The sequence below is a fragment of the Acipenser ruthenus genome, chromosome 31 (assembly GCF_902713425.1).
Source record: "Acipenser ruthenus chromosome 31, fAciRut3.2 maternal haplotype, whole genome shotgun sequence".
NCBI lineage: Eukaryota > Metazoa > Chordata > Actinopteri > Acipenseriformes > Acipenseridae > Acipenser > Acipenser ruthenus.
The window spans coordinates 1,181,857-1,200,126 of NC_081219.1; the positions used below are offsets into that span (position 1 = coordinate 1,181,857).

An 18,270-nucleotide genomic window follows, 5' to 3' on the forward strand; every position below is an offset into this window, starting at 1 on the left:
ATGAACAGGTGTTATTGGAAGTCAATAACACCTGCTTACATGATCACAGGAATTACAGAGACTTGTTATAAAGCTAAAGAGGGTTTCAACGGAGGGGAACGTTTGTGTGCCTGAAGCCAAAACGACCTTGTTGAAAGCTGAAAACTGACGAGTGCAATGGAACAACTTAGTAGACTCCATTATTGGAAAAGGCTGCAGCAAAAGTTTATTGGATGCAGTTCTCCTAAAGCCCAGTATTCAGAATGTACCCTGCCAATCTCCTTTTAGAACAAATCTGTTTGTGTAGGATTTCATTGGTCTGTTTAAACGAGGTGCACTGGCTTTAGGATGTCTGTGGATATTAAGAAATTGTATACAGTGTGAATGGTGTTTGATGTGCTGTAACCAAAGCTGTAAATGAGATGATTTGGAAGGGTTTTATTCCTGGTGAATGAAATTTCAATAGAAAATAAATACAGAAATAAATAAATAATAGAACAAGCTGGATTTACACTAAACCAGCCTAACGCTACATTAAAACAATATTTCTGTGGAGTTTTTGCATTGTCTTTGTAGATGTTTGTATGACACATACAGTACTGGAATCCTTCATGTTTGGAACCATCCTGTATATTTAGTTTACCAGCAATACAGAGTTTAGATTACAGTGGTTGTTATGGATCACAGCAGACTGCTCCAGGCTAGTCGCCCTTATCATGGTTTTTTGATGTAAAACATTTGCTTACACTGTAACGTAATGAAAGATGAAAACGATGTGATGAAAAAAAAAGCTGGAAAAAGTCAAACTTGCTCAGCATTCTCACTTCAGAGACATTCATCAGGAAAAAGGATTGGTGGCATTTTTTAAAAGATATGAAGCGACGTCTGTGTCAAAAACTGACAAAGTGGAGATTTAAAGACTGATGGAATTTTTCATTAAACACCAAAAGAAATCAGGGGCTGCAAAATCTATCTAATGTATTTATTTACCGGTAACACCCAGTATTTTAAAAGAGGACTCTCTCATCTGCGAAAGATGATTTTAAAAACTTATGAACGGCATCTATACTGGAGTGGTGATCATAATTTGGATTATTTTATGCGAAAATGTGACATTTTGACAGAGAATGAATGTTTAGTCTAAAATCCCTGCATCGTAAATGGATTTTCAGAGCTCTGTGTCTTCAGCCTGGTACAGACTCTCCGTGTGTAACACTGCATTCCCATCCTTGTCTGGTACAGACTCTCCGTGTGTAACACTGCATTCCCAGCCTTGTCTGGTACAGACTCTCTGCGTGTGTAACACTGCATTCCCAGCCTCGTCTGGTACAGACTCTCCGTGTGTAACACTGCATTCCCAGCCTTGTCTGGTACAGACTCTCTGTGTGTAACACTGCATTCCCAGCCTCGTCTGGTACAGACTCTCCGTGTGTAACACTGCATTCCCATCCTTGTCTGGTACAGACTCTCTGTGTGTAACACTGCATTCCCAGCCTCGTCTGGTACAGACTCTCCGTGTGTAACACTGCATTCCCATCCTTGTCTGGTACAGACTCTCTGTGTGTAACACTGCATTCCCAGCCTCGTCTGGTACAGACTCTCTGCGTGTAACACTGCATTTCCAGCCTCGTCTGGTACAGGCTCTCCGTGTGTAACACTGCATTTCCAGCCTCGTCTGGTACAGACTCTCCGTGTGTAACACTGCATTCCCATCATTGTCTGGTACAGACTCTCTGTGTGTAACACTGCATTCCCAGCCTCGTCTGGTACAGACTCTCTGCGTGTAACACTGCATTCCCAGCCTCGTCTGGTACAGGCTCTCCGTGTGTAACACTGCATTCCCAGCCTTGTCTGGTACAGACTCTCCGTGTGTAACACTGCATTCCCAGCCTCGTCTGGTACAGACTCTCCGTGTGTAACACTGCATTCCCAGCCTCGTCTGGTACAGACTCTCCGTGTGTAACACTGCATTTCCAGCCTCGTCTGGTACAGACTCTCCGTGTGTAACACTGCATTCCCAGCCTCGTCTGGTACAGACTCTCCGTGTGTAACACTGCATTCCCAGCCTCGTCTGGTACAGACTCTCCGTGTGTAACACTGCATTCCCAGCCTCGTCTGGTACAGACTCTCCGTGTGTAACACTGCATTCCCAGCCTCGTCTGGTACAGACTCTCCATGTGTAACACTGCATTCCCAGCCTCGTCTGGTACAGACTCTCAGTGTGTAACACTGCATTCCCAGCCTCGTCTGGTACAGACTCTCCGTGTGTAACACTGCATTCCCAGCCTCGTCTGGTACAGACTCTCAGTGTATAACACTGCATTCCCAGCCTCGTCTGGTACAGACTCTCCGTGTGTAACACTGCATTCCCAGCCTCGTCTGGTACAGACTCTCAGTGTGTAACACTGCATTCCCAGCCTTGTCTGGTACAGACTCTCCGTGTGTAACACTGCATTCCCAGCCTTCTCCGAGCACAATGCACAGGAAAGTTCTGATTTACAACCAATTTGCAGCCACTGCCTGTGATCATAGATCAAACAGCAAAGGGCATACATTAAATAAATCAGCTACAAATGAAAATAATACCCCACAAAAAGGCTGATTAGGTCAAATAGTATGAAAGTAGAGGGCTGTAATCAATCTTCCAGTGTCCTTGTACTACAATTTAAACTTCCTAAAGGAGATGCCTTTATTATGTACTATAACATATAGTTTGATAAATTATTAAAGTCAGCAAATGAAAAATGATCAAAGAACAACACAAAATGAATGACTGGGCATAACAATTAAAAAACAGCAAGAAGGGGGATTACAGGTTAACCTGTTAGTTGCCAATCATTTTCAACCTTCAGTGCTGGCGCCACATGGGAAAATGAATCACTTCAACTCAAATGCACTGACATTCTCCTTATTGCTCCTGTTGCTTCTCTGTACTGTATGTTTCAACATTGTGATTTCAGCAAGTCAAAATCTCTTTCCAATAAACTACGTTTTTTTTTTAGCACTTTTTTTGAAATCTAAAATAAATCAACACAATTACCATTCGAAGCAAACACCCTGGATCCTCACTTCTGTGAACCATCCTGCGACCGCATGATCATACTGAGTGCCACACTACCAAAACGCAAGTCCTCCTGGCCAAAAACACATGTGTATTTTAAACACACACACCATGTGTCTGCGGATTACAAACCTAAACTCTTATCATGTGAAGGAATCATCTACTTCAACATGGAGCTAGCTCAGAGTGCAGAGCATGGATTATACTGTGCTGTGTGCAGCCCATGCTGAAACTGATGGTTTAAGTGATCCATGCACCTGTGCCCAACTGATAGCAAGGCATCAGAAGCAGGGATCTAAAGCGAAATAAATACAACGACAGACAGGCTTGACAGTTCTGAGAAATATCTGTCCCAGTTTCAGTGAAACCATTTGCAATAGAACATTCTTTTCTGTTTGCACAGCACTTTCTGCAACACATCCAGTCAGCTGTTAGTGAAATGTAATTAATTTACAATGGGGCACATGCCAAAGTGAGATCTTTTTCCTATTTCCGCTACAAACACATACATCTTGCATATGCATTTTTTTTCAAAAAGCAGCTGTAGAGTTTATAGAGCCTCATTTCACAAGCAGCCCTCCAATTAATTACTTTATCCAATGGTGACAAGATACTCACACGTTTTCATTTGTTCCATTTGTAGCACCTTTGAGCCAATACTGTGCTTTATGAGAAGCATGAACCATGTCTAAAGCCCTTCAGCGATTCTCTAGTTTGCTGGAATATCACTTGAATACCAGGAACTGAATAAATCAGAAAGAAAAGGTTACACATTTCCAGATTAGTTGCTCTCTGAAAAGAAGTTGATTTCAGGTCCCCCAATTCAGGATATGCCTAGTAAATGATAATGTCATTCTGTAATACATTTTTAACTGCACTAAACTAGTTCTGAATTTTCATATTGAGTGAAACAACAAAAAAATTTAGATTATTCTTTTTTTGTAATGATGTAAAATACATTAGAAGTAAACAGTGTTAATTCAACTATACTGTGTTAGGGCTGTAAATGTGGTTAAATCCACGCACCTAAGATTAACAAAATAATTTGTATTGCCCAACAGTTCACGTTTTGTGTTTGTTACTCTTGGTACTGAAATACAAACTAATGACCAGTTTGTCAGTATCTGAGATTACAGCAAACATTTTCTTTTTGTTTCATTCGGTTCTCAGTAGCATGGAGCACATTTACCAAAGTAATTTCCCTCCCACTGTACTGTGCTTGCAAAAAGCTTCTACTTTATCTGCTGAATCCCATATTGCTGTGTGCTTCTGTACAAAGACAAGTTTATTTTAGTCACCTCCTTTGACACAATGAAACCATCCCCATGTTTGAGAGGCTTGTTAATAAACAGACATGCTTCGCTATGAAATGGAGTCGTGAATAAGACGTGAAATCCAAGACAACAATAACACACACATTTCAGTTCAGTAGCGTTTACGTAAAGCGATTGTGACAGAGAGAGGAAGAATTTGAATCTCCCTCCCGACCAGAAAGGGCACTATGTAAGGTTGGTGGTATGCTGCCTCCTAGATGGATCGTCTTGACGGGAAGCGCGTGGTTGCACGTACCCGGAAGGACTCCATTGCAATCAGGTGCGGGGCGGCCCTCTATTGGAGAAACCATGGCGATGGGTTGATTGCTGGGAGGGGGTTGTGGGTACAAAGGGGAAGCAGCTGTGTCAGTACGCCGGCTTGTGCTGACAACGTAATACAGCCGGAGCCTGTGTTTGTTACTGTTTTGTGTTATAGAGGAGGAGTAAGAGTCGGGAGCTGCAGCCACGGAGCCAGCAGCAAACCCAGAGCACGTCCCTCACAGCACACCATGATCCCAGAGGAAAAAAGCACAGTTTCGTGCACAGAGAGGATTGTGGTTTAGGAGTGTGTTTCTTTTGTTTTATCAGGACTGTAAACCTGCCGTGTTCCTCCCGATATCATTGCTGGTAAAAGGGTGGCTTATTATTTTGTTTATTAAATAAACTCTGACATTTTTGGGAGAGTACTTTGGTCTGGACATTCCCTTGTTTATCACGCCACACACACATCCTGTCACAGCAATTCAGCTAATTAATGAATTCCTAAACATCTACCTGGCGTGTACCTCTATTTGCTAGATTGGTCTCCCGTGTGCAAAGCACGTCCATCATGTAGGGGCAGTTTGGCTAATAACAGGAAAGAAGGCATTGAATGGGTGGAGAGAATTTCACTCCCCAGGTTGAAATGGCTCTGGAAGTGCAATTATGACAGACTACATGAATGTAAGGCATACATACTGAGAGCTTTCTTTAACACAGTTCAGCACTAGATATTGTTTTTATAAGCTTGCAGTAACACTCCTTCGAAACTGATTTGCTAACACCACTTTATTATATCAACATTACACCTAGCAGTAATGAGCTGCTCACCTAATCATTGGAAATTTATTGGTTTGTAGTTGCCTACTGTATTTGGTGCAATGGTGCCAAGAAACAAATGATTTGATATGTTTCCCACACCACCAGGATTACAGCACTGCAGTGTACAAAGAACAAAGTCTTTTGTCAATAAAGGTCCTCTGCAATTTGAGAATTCCAGCCCCTTTGATCAGACTGAAATGATCTGTTTGATTCCTCGATGTTGTGCATGTACCAGCGGTCAGCTCCTGCAGGCAGGGGAGAAGCTGAAGGATTTCAGCCCTTTTTGTTGCATTTTCAATATAAAGGAAAACCATCGTTTTTACACGTTTTATTTAGGATAGCCTGAAAGACCATATGCAATATGAAAATATACTGTATGATTCACAAACTTATGACGATTAACAAACTAATTGCACAAGTCATTGCAGAACACCCAGTAGTGCTTACAATAAGCACACTGTTACCTTTGCTGTTTCCCGTGTTGCTGATACTACAGTGATCTGCTTTTCAATAACAAAATAGTGGCTGTTTTGATTCTAACAGTCATAAATCACTTTGGGAATACATCCAAAAACATTCTTATGAATGCCATTAGCGAATCCAGTTCAAGCTCCTCCTGCAACAACATTGAAGCTCTAATGAAAAAAAATGACTAGTGTGGGAACATAAAACTAGCAGCATTGTTGGGAAGGAGAGACAAATGATGTTTATAAGATAAACTATTACTGATTTATTTTTAGCATGAATAAAAACTTCAAAGAGTATTGCCATGATATGTAAAGTAATGCATGTCTTGTAAGCACTACTGGGTATTGTGTAAACAGCAAGAGGTTTCAGCAGACCAGCGGGACCTGAAAGCACTGGGCTGATTACACATTGGCTCCAGCATTGCACACTTTCGATGTACAATAACATCTTTAATGTAAACATATCTATGGACTGCATATGCAGGGTAAACTTGGCCTGAAAGCCAGGCAGCCACGCAGAGAATAACTGCATCATACTCTTCTGTGCATGAGTTTCATAAACCACATTATAACTGTCAGACAGTGAATAGGTATTGGGGCGTATTTTTTTGTACAACAAGCACGGTTACCCAACACTACAAATCGGACACTATTCACCTAAACTGTTAGTTCTTAGTTGCTGCAGCAGACTAATTCACAAGCTTCCTCGGCCTTTCACCCCGGGAGGCCTGGGTTCAAGTATGACTGCTCGGGTCAGAAGTGAAATGGGTTTGGTGTTATTTCTGTTTACATCACAAAACAACCATATCATTGGGACTAATTGCCAGGCCCTGCTTGAAAATGCATAGGATTGAACGGGAGGTGGGTGAGCTGCATTTACTTGCAGTACCGCAGGGAGTGATATAGCCAAAGGAGACCATCCCTTCTGTTCACACCATCTCTCAAATTCTGCCCATTTTCTAGAGTAGCACTTCTGCGTTGATGGATGCCCTAAAGCTTTTTACAACAGGTGAAGATAGTCCTATACATGAGAGCTTCTTCCACTCAATCTCCATGCAGTTAGCTTGAAGTAAGCCTGGTTGTCATGGAGAACTATTCCCTGCTGCTGACAGAAGATCCCATTGAACTTGCAGGTGAATGTGTGGTTAAATGGACAGAGTGATGAGGTCTGCGAATCAGAAGCTCTTCCTTGAAAATCATCTCTGACTTGTCTAGCCTTATTTTCAAAATGACTGCAGGCAGTAGAGGTATCGGAGGAAAGGCATACAAAAGACATCCTCCCCAAGACATCGCTAGACCCTCTACCGCTGCTGAATCCACCTGAGGGAATCCTGCACAGATCCTCTAGCTGAATGAAAAGACATCCTCCCCAAGACATCGCTAGACCCTCTACTGCTGCTGAATCCACCTGAGGGAATCCTGCACAGATCCTCTAGCTGAATGAAAAGACATCCTCTCCAAGAGATCGCTAGACCCTCTACCCCTGCTGAATCCACCGGAGGGAATCTTGCACAGAACCTCTAGCTGAATATTTTCCTGTGAGGCAAACAGATCTATCTCTGGAAGTCCCCACTCTTTGAAGATATTTTTTAAACCTTTAATTTCTCTGCTGAGATGACGTTGTTGCTGCCCTGTAGGTAAGTAGTAGCTAGGATATGTTTTCTCTTATACAGAGGTGTCCAAACCTTAGTGCTAGTCTGCACAATTTCCATTCTCCTTGGTGATTTATGTAGCACACAGCTCTCATGTTGTCCATGAACACTCTTAGACTCATAGACACAAAGGAATGAAAGAAAATGACCGACGGCTAAGACGACTGCTAGTAGTTCCAGGTAATTTTTTGTTGAATTAAGCCCACCTTCCTTGATCTTTCATTTGTGGAAAGTGAGCTCCCCAGCGCAACATGGAAGCATCTGTGTTCATAAGAAGTCCCTGGATGTCCTGCACTAGAGGCACTCCCTCTGTGAGATTTGCTGACTGCAGCCACCATCGTGCATCCTATGATGCTGGGGTCGACCCTCTCCATTTACAGAGAAACAGAGACATTTTCCATGTGGCTGGCAAATTGGAAGATGGAAGTAACGATCTTTCAGATCAATAGTCACCATCCAATCTCCCATCTGAATGGATTGCATAGTATTTACGAGAGTCACCATCTTAAAAGTATCTGTTCTGATAAATACATTTAGTGAGGATGGCACAGTTTTCAGTCTTCAGTCTTCCTTCAGAATGATGAAATAACAAGAGCAGTGACCCAGATGCTGCTCCACAGGCAGTACTCTCTCTATGGACTGAACCTCTGAAAAATAAATGTTCCCTTTCTTCAAAGACCAGCCTATTAGCATCTGAATTACCCCAGTTCTGTTGGGTTTGGAAAGGAACGGCATACTATAATCCCTTCTTATTAAATTCAGAGTCTAAGAGTCAGATCTGATCCCTTCCAACAGCTCTGCCTCCAACAGGTGTATGAGGAGAAGAGGTAAACAGGGCACATCAGTCAATGTAAACTGTCAAGAGGACTGCTTACCCTTCCGGACCCCTCTGGGTGAGGTGGACACTACCCTGGCTCCCATGATGAACTGGTTTGAGGAAGAGTAAGGTGCAGATGTTGATGGCAAGAAAAGGGTAGTTACCAGACCTTCCCTTCTCCTAGCTCTTTTAAGATGGGGGCTGAAGAATGTGGACATTTTTCTTGCCTTCCTATATTTTTCAAGCTGCTTATGTAGTTACTTAGCAAAAAATTAATAACCACTCCTTGTGGCTACTGAAGCTGCAGATGACCAAGCCAGGGCCTCTTCTGCATCCCATAGGTGCCAGAGACGGGTGGGCCATCTTGGTGAAGGAGTCTGGAACCAAGATTGCCACCCTTGCACAGCCACATGGCATGGTTTGATTGTTTGATTGAGTGATTGAAATTTAAATGGAAAAGTGTGAAATGTGGCCAGGTGGTGATTGGATGATTGATTGAATCGCATGCCCCTAGCCACACGGTAAAATGGAAGAAAAGAGTGTTTGTTTGATGAGTGTGTTGGAGATAGTTCAGTGAAGTAAGACAGAGAGAAAGAAAGAAAGAAAGAAAGAAAGAAAGAAAGAAAGAAAGAAAGAAAGAAAGAAAGAAAGAGAACACCGGGACAGCCGAAGCTTGGGTTTTATATTTTGTTTGTTTTGAAACAGTTTGTAGGGTTTTGTTTAAACCTGTTGTTTGTGTTTGTGTATATAATGAAAGTGAGTCAAGGCGCTTTAAACTGCAGTTTTGTGTCTGGATTTGCTATTTCTTTTTATTTCCTTCTCCAAATAATATGTACACATTCTGATTGGAAAGTGCTTTATTTTTAGAAATATGGATCTGTACATGATAAAAAAAACATATCTAAGTGCAAATGTGGAGTCTCGCCCTTGCTTACTTTGCAACCCTGCAGGACGACACTGGTGATTGAGGGTGCTGCCAAGCCGATGTAGGGCTTGAACTGTGACTGAGAGGGCTGGGCATGCTTGCCCTTGCTGTGGAATGGTTTATTTAGTTCACTTAAGTGCTGTTCATCTGTGAAATTGAAGCTTAGCTGGACTGTCTACAGGGCAGATTGTCCATGTCCCCAATTTCATCGTTCACGCACCACAGTGGATGGGTCATTTCACTGGAAGAATGCAACACTTATTGTTCACAGGAACCTGGTGGAGGCTTGCGTTGGCCTGTAGCTTCACTCCACTTGTCAAGGTCCAGCAATTAGTTAGACAGGGCAGTCCCAGAGACGATGGGTCTTTCAAAAAGTGCAAAGCTGTAGCCAGTCTGGACCAAAGGGTTACAAAGTTAAATCTATTACAACATTGCCAAATATTTATATCAACCATAAACCATTACGCTACCTGCTTCTAAATGTTAATGGAATTACAACAGGGTCTATTTTAATGATCTATACAACGGTGGATCTAAATATTGCTATCATTTAACCCTTTGCAGTCCATTTATTAAGTGCGTGTCAGGTGCGTCAGGTCCAATTTATTTTCACACGCGCAGTTAATTTTAGACATGCTGTTTAAAAGTATTTTTTTTCCACAGTCAAACGGGTTTAAAAGGCCCTGCATATCAACAAAGCACTCACTAGGCATCTCCAGCCCCGCCCCACCCTTTCGTTCGCTATCGCTTTCACATATGCTAAGAAATAAATAATAATAATAATAATAGTCGTACATACCGATCAGTCATCTCCTGATCACTCGTTTTATCACCAAACTCCTCAATAATGTGATCCAAGTCATTATTTTATTACTAAAACATCTCAAAAAAGCTCTGCAAATGTCCTGATATTCTCTGAGCCCTGATGCAGTATCAGACAGCTTGTTTCCTTATGACCGCCCCTATCTGATGCCAGGGGCAAGTATGACTATTCATGAGATACACCCTTTTTTATTTTTATTTTTTTCGGCTTGTATCGTCTCTTGTCGCTCCCACTCGGCCATTGAATGGTTTTCCCGGCTTTTTCCGGAGAAAAAACGACTAGAAACCCGTTTTTTGCGTTTTTTTGATGATGTCGGACAGGGTCCCACAATGGACCGGATAGGAATAATTGCAATGTTAATCGTGCTGATGTTTTTTCCACAGGGGTGAGTTATAGACCCACTTATAACATTACTGCATACAATAATAATACAGGAACTTGAGTTGTTTTTCATCATCCTCTTTTGTTTGTTAGTCTACTTTTACAACTTGTGTGTGTGTGTGTGTGGGGGGGGGGGGGGGGGGGGTTGTCATTAGGAAAAGAAAAACAGCCACTATAATACCATGCTTATTTACATTTACCCTGACATGGCTTCAGAGAAATGACTGCCAAGTACATCAACCTACTGGCAGCTGGGAGCAGCTTTATGATTTATACCTAATCAAGTGTGTCGACTAAGTTCTTAGGAAAATCACTGTGAGTTAATTACAAAAGATACAGAGAGACTGTTATTGCATTGCAGGTCTGCATTAATCTGCATTGCGTTTTGATTTGTATTTATCAAATACAACTGGTAGCAACAAAAATGGTGCCTATACTAGCCAAACTAGCTAGCTTCTGAAATTTAGTTACACATGTGCAGAATGAAATTGGAGTTATAACCTCAAAACACACACACACACACTATACCCAAGTACAGTGGTCGATGAAGAACAGGCACCGCAGATCTCAAACAACACACACAAACACAGCATGTGTAAGATTAACATGTTACAGACTTTCAATAATATACTGCTTGTTGCACTGATAGGAAACTAAACCAAGTAGACAAAGGGCTAAGCTAAAGCTTGTTTTACGATTCTAATCAGGGCTCAAAAAGTTCAGTTAAATTTTTGACAGATTTATTTAAACCCATTTATTTGGGTTTTAGAACCATATTTAGTTGTATATGGATCCACACTTAAGGTAAAAATAAAGTATAAATAGAAAAACTAATTAGCTAATTAATCATCATGTTTCAGTGATTTAATACTATGTAATCTAATAGTAAGTCATTTAAATACTTAACTCTAGACATTTGTAGATGATTTGAAGTAGTTCTTAGTAATGTGTATTAAATTATTAATAAAAAAAAAGGAAATAAAAAAAAAACATATAAGTACATTTATTCCTAGTTATTCAATGTAAAGTATATGGAAAAATGAAATACGGTTAGTGCAATTCATTTTAAACCCACACTTTTGCGCAGATCCAAACTTTTGGGCACCACAACATAAATGTCAATAATAATGTTTCTTTGAGCTAGGCGTGCCTTGCTTGGTAGACTAGGCTGACTGGTTATCCGTTGGGTATCTGACATCAACCTGTGCTTCAACGTACATTTCTATAAAAGAGCTTGGGTGGGCGGGGGAATTAATAGTGATATTCCATCTGTAACTCCAAAGAATCCATCTCAGGATTATAGGATCTCCTACTGTCTGCACTGCTAGAAAGTATTATTACATTTTCACGAACATGTGCAGTGCACAATCTCCACAGAGTGCCTCTGAATGGTTCAGGTAGACACGTAGCTATTAGGAAATCATGCAGCCTTGGTGCACACATAACAACAGGCAAATAAACAATAACTGGAACAGGCTTTTCAAACAGTGCTGTGTTACCATGTTTGCATTTTCCCAGAAATATTCATGTAATTTATATACTGTACACAGGGGCCGAGTTTACACAGAATTCTGTGTTATACATGCTGGAATTTTTTTTTAAAAATAAATAAAACGAGAACTGTACATTTCTAAAATACAAAACCTCAATTACAGTCATTCAAATGATGAGGTTGTTGCTGTTAACTCATTTAGACCTGCCTGTGTCTCACTCAAATAATTAAGAAATAAGGTTCTCGCCCTTCAAACAGCATTGGTCTGGCTGTGTGTTGGCTCTTGGTAGGAAGTCCATACAGATTCTAGTAGTGTAGTTTTGAAGAAACGCATGTTATAGCAAACACGTTCTCCATTTTGAAACATGGTATTTGGTACTACACAAGGTTAAGAAAACTGTTTGGAAGCAGACCTGGGATAAATACAGTTATAAATACGGTTTCTAAAAGTAACTGTTATTTGAAAATAATTAAATACAAATTGTATATAATTGAAAATATTTAAATACAGATTGCAGAAAGTAACTATTATTTGACAATATTTAAATATGGTTTGTGCAAAGCAATTATTATTTGAAAATATTTAAATACAGTAAAGTAGTTGAAATACATTGAAATACTTTAAACTCTTCATAAACATGTACCTGTAACATACATGCCCCGATATCAAATCATACTGTGTTTTGTATTTGCTCTTCTTAGGACTGAAGTCATTGTATTTTATATCTTGCTCTTAATTGTACTGTAATTCTTGATATGTATTTTTTGTATACAACTAAGTCACCCTGGGTAAGGGCGTCTGCTAAGAAATAAATAAATAAATAAAGAAATAATAATAATAATAATAATAATAATAATAACAATAATAATACAGCAGTCTAATTATTATCCTGCATTGTAAGCAGGTCTAGCCTCGTCAGCAATCCTCTTCAACCACCATGTAGTAATTGCAAGACTTGGTACATAATTATACATTTAGGGTAATAATTAGGTTTGTTTTTGATTATTCATTAACTATTTTGGAATAGTATATATATATATATATATATATATATATATATATATATATATATATATATATATATATATATATATATATATAACTTACATATATTTAAATATTTTCAAACAGTATTTGTTTTCTGCAAAAAGCAATGAAATATTTTCAAGTAATACTTGACTTTGTGCAATTAATATTTGAATATTTAAAAACAAAATTGGAGCATATGTATTTAAATATTTCAACTATTTGAAATAGTTGGTGTTTACAAATAAAATATCAAACACAACTATATTTGTCCCAGGTCTGTTTGGAAGCCATGCTTTTTACTGTCTTGTACTTCCTGGGTGATTTCACTTGGAGTGAAATTGTCCCCACCCCCTCACTGGCCTGTCCTGTCAATAACCAATCAGCTGCTTCCCCTAGTGACTGACATGCTTTCAGCCGGTAAAAATGATTTGACACTAAAGAGACAGCTGATGTGAAGTGACTCAGGGAGTACAAGTGCAAACCGATAACCCGAGAACAAGGCACAGAAACTGAGAGGTTCCTTTAACCTAAAGCAGCACCAGGTACCTTGTTGTAAGATACTACATGTTTCTGCACATTAACACATATGGAGCTAATGGAAGTGAAAAATGGCTTCATCATTTAGTTAGCTACAATGACTTTAAAATACAATACGGGATTACACAGGGTCAATGTCCATGTCTGAATCCCGACTGCACTCCCCTCACAATGCATTACCACAGAAATCTTCAATCTGTTAGAACCTGGATTAGCTTTGATTTGAAACCTCACTGTACCTGTCATTCCTCCTCACAGCTCACAGTTTCACAAAAGAAGGACACAAATATCTCTGGCAGTTATTTCTTCTGGCCCGCACTTCATGATGAACATTGAAAGAAAAAATGTGTTTCTCTCCTAGCTAATCTAAACAGTCCAAAACGAATGTTATTAACACAAATCCACTGCAGTAACGTGGAAACGTGAACAGAATGACCGGGATCCATACATGCACTGTAAATATATACCGCAGTGTGCAAATGTATTAGAACACCTCAAGATTTGTCATTGACATCCATTATGTAGCTACCTGCATGTACTACAGAACTGCACAATGTCACATATACTAAATAAACACTTCAGTTCTTTCAGCACTTGTATTGTTTTTGCAGTAAACAATAATAAACCATGCTGACACACACTATTCATCTTCTGCTTCAGAACCCCCTCCCCATTATTGTTTTAAACATTTCAGATATTGATTATCTTTGGAATTTGAAGAAATGTTTTCACACAACACAGTACAGCACACAACACGGAAAGGTTACGGCACACGCGCGTCATTCAGAAACGGACGAGCGCAGTGTACACTGACTTAATCTTAATGCAGATTTCCTAATCTGCCCTCAGCAGGGAACTAAAAAGGAAGCTGTTTACAGCTCAATCAATCCCTTCATTAGCACTGCAACTCATTATCACAGGATAAGTTAGATGTCGACACAGACTCATAACAATGGTGTGGCCATTGTATAGCACACAGTACTGTTCCTCAATGTGGCCTTAATAGAGCCTTACTGATGGTACATATAATGCATAGAGTCCAAAAGGTGAGTAGTGTATTGCTAAACTTAATAGTTTCTGTTCCTCAACATGCTCGGCAATGAGAGCCATAATGGAATGCCTGTTGTTCAGGTTTATTTCTGGTTTAGCCATTAGAAAGTAGAGATTACCTGTGTATTACAAATGTAGGAGCACTTTAGAAGAAAATGCATTCGTCTTACTGAGCACTGAAAAGCACTGAAAAGACAAACAGGATATTTCCCTGTAAGGGGACGTTTTTTAATGCAGTTGTGTCTGGCAGGAACGTTGCCATTGTTTACAGCTAGATGGTCATAAAGTGCTTTTAATACTGTTGCTCATTTGGAGGGTTTGCTTATTGGCATATAAACAACTACAAATGGTAGGCTTTAGTTTAGAGATAATGATGTATTCTTTGCTCTTAAAATGGTGTTAATACAGTATGTCATGGAGCCCACTATAAGCTAAGTCATTTGTTAGATGTGACCAGTTTAAATGCAGACATTTTTAATTTGGTTCCAACTTTTAGAAGTGTATCTGTTTCCAGATAACAGTTATACTTGTGACTTCAAGTAAAGTGCAGGCTGCTTCTGATTTATCTTTCTATGGGGGACATGTGTGAAGATCGACCGACGCAGCGCTAAATTGGTGGAGAGTAACGCTCTGCCGCGGCACAAATTTGACCCCATCCTGAATGTATTAACTGAACCAAAATGAATGAGGCACGGCATAAGCTGCCACATTTAAATGCTTAAATGCTCTGCGCCAGTGCTCAAAATGGGCTAATCTGAAAAATAGTGCCTCCCCTCCAAATGGGCTACCTCAATTGAACAATAGGTAGGTCATTTGCAGGGGCAGAAATGACAGTTCAAAATGGGTTAACCTGTGTTTTAAATACAAAGTACAGGTTTTAACCCACTAAAGCCCAGGCAGCTCATCTGGAGAGGCAGAAATAACCTGTGTTGACTAAGTGTCTTGACTTTATATTATATTATTATTATACGATGGATAAAACCAAAAATATACACAATGAAAAGGATAACTTAATGAACCACATTTATTATACGACGAATACAAACAATTGTACATAATGTAGCCAGTATCGAGCTATAATGTAATCCTCAGGGAGATCAGAAAGGGTAATGCAGACCCTCAGTACTCTCCCTCTGTTCCTGGGCTGTTCAGGAAGGTTAGGAGCCTGCACTCTCCATCGCAAGAAATACGTTATGACTGCTGCCATAATGCTATTTTCTATCAGCTACTTTCTGACTTTTTCTTTGTGCCAAAATAAGACCAATTCTGACTTATTTGTGGAGCCCTTTAGAGCCGGCGCAGCTGTTCTGCCACTTCATAAATCTCATTTTAATATCACAGACTTACTTGTCTGGATTTCAAGAATCCCTTCAGGATAACAGAGGAAAGGGTTTTAAGTCGCTCTTGTTTTAAAGTGTGCTTAAGATGCAAACCAACTAATCAAGTAGTGCATGCACAAATGCAGCAGGCATACAGTACGTATTCTACTGATGTTGCTGCAGTGTATTCTAAAACTCCACAGACATCTCGACTACCCCCAGACCACTTATGAACTCAAGAGGGAGCTCAAGATCCTTCCCAAGACATGTAGAGGTCCAGGAAATACTGCCGCCCCCCAGGGTCACATATTCCTCATCGTGTCTGCTGATCTGCTTACAAACAGTATTCACTCTACAGCCAACACTTTTATACATTCTGTTCAAGATGCAGCAATATACAGCATCCCTGATTTTGATCTCCTCAACAACTACTTGTGCAACAGATCCTCTCCAGGATTCGTCACATTTACATAAGAAAAGAAAGTATCTCCACTTCCTCCAGGGGACAATAACAACATAAGAAAGTGTTTTAATTTATCAGAATCTTGACATTCAATCGGAACACTAGGTGTTGTGTTTCACAAGAACGCTACACAATGCTGTAAATTCCAACTGAAAATACACAATGTGGGTTGAAAACATTCATCATTACCTTGAAAGAACATCTTTTCCCAAAGGCCAGTTTCACAAAACAACATTTCAAGACAAAACTGTGTGGATTTGGTGAAATCAGCGTGGCTAATCTAAACGATTAAAACATAAAACGCTTCCCTTCCCTTCAATGTATTTTCTTCTAGAATGGATTGCATGTAGCGGTACCTGGAAGCGCTTTGTGAAAACAGCCCCCAGGTATTATAGCTTTGACAGTCTGGGGAAGCCATTAAAACCAAGCTGATACACAATACAAGCTTCAACAGGATTCAATGTTGACAATAAGTGGAGTTGACTTCATCAGGAGTTCACTAATAACCTGGCAAAATAAGCGTGAGAAACACAATGTTGTTAAAACAAATACACATAACAGTGTTCAGTATGCTATATCATGGTACTGTTTTGAAACATTTAATACTATGCAGCTTACATGTAAATCTTCTAATCTTATGAGTTTATTTCCCAAAGTGTTATAAAAGTAGGGTGGAAATCGGTTGTACAGTTATGGCCAAAAGTTTTGCATCACCTACAAGTTTAGGATTGAGACACGGGTAGATGTAAGTATACGCGCAGTGCAAATAATTCTAAATGCAAAATTCAATGCACTGCGCCCTATGTAAGCTTAACAGCAATGCAAATGACTCAACACGCACAGATAATGATCCGCTATTATGATAATGAGGGTTTCAATGAGCGCATCAGAGTACAGAGAGCAGTAGGCGCTGTATAATATTTGTGGAACAAGAAAATACAAACCAAAAAATATATAAATGTCAGAGGAAAGGAAGCAAAGTCCTCTTGGCTCATGGAAAAGAAAATACTTTTTCTGAGAAGCTGAGAGTCCTTACGGCTGAGGTCACTCAGCATGAAACGGTTGTTTGGAAAAGCCTCAGCCAATATCAGTTATGCTAGTAGCCTTAAGAAATGCTATGTATTGGCCTGCCCTTTTCAGCATGCCATCCAAAAACTTACCAGAGGCTAAGTAGTGCAGAGAACGCAGCACTTTCACATGTGCAGGGATTGTAGTCCCTAGATTGACGCTGGGGTCTAGCTCATCCCTCAATGACCTGCGCAGTGGGACGAGAACGCTTTAGCACCTCCAGCATCCCAAACAAAGTGACCCTGGGATTGAATATGCGGGGTCTTCTTCGTCTTGCACTTCTCCTCCGAACGAGTTCCTGACTCTCCTCAACAAGAGCCAAGCGTCGCCGCATCAGGAAGTGTACCACAGCAGCCATCCTGAAGCCAGTGACAGGTCTCTGAAGGGGTGTGCTTTTATACAGCTCTTAATTACTCGCTTCTACAATGGTTTGCACCTTGTAAGAAGAGGTGTAAAGTTTTGACTCAAGTGCAAAGCAAAATCCTTACATCACATTATAATGTTTGCACCCGCTTAGTATCCAGATCCCGTCCAATTCCATGCTCTTTTCTGCATTTGAATGCATTTCAATATCATTTTAATGGATTAACCCTTTGCAATCCAGAGCAGGTCCGACATTCCAAAATTCCCGTTCCGGTCCGATGTCGGACCCTGTCATCAAAATGACGTCATTCCCAGGTCCCTAGTCGTTTTTCTCAGGAAAAAGCAGAGAAAAGCTTTCAATGGCCGAGCAGCCGTTTGAGGGCAATTACTACTAACAGCAGTTAAACTTAATATTTGGCTGTAAGAGTACATTCCAATGGGTAAGAACGA

General features: G+C 40.2%; 1 protein-coding gene across 3 annotated transcripts in view; it reads right to left on the reverse strand.

Annotated features, from left to right (window-relative positions):
- Window positions 1-18,270, reverse strand: part of LOC117396811 (astrotactin-2-like) — a 559,949-nt gene that overhangs the window by 398,291 nt on the left and 143,388 nt on the right. The window lies entirely within an intron of this gene.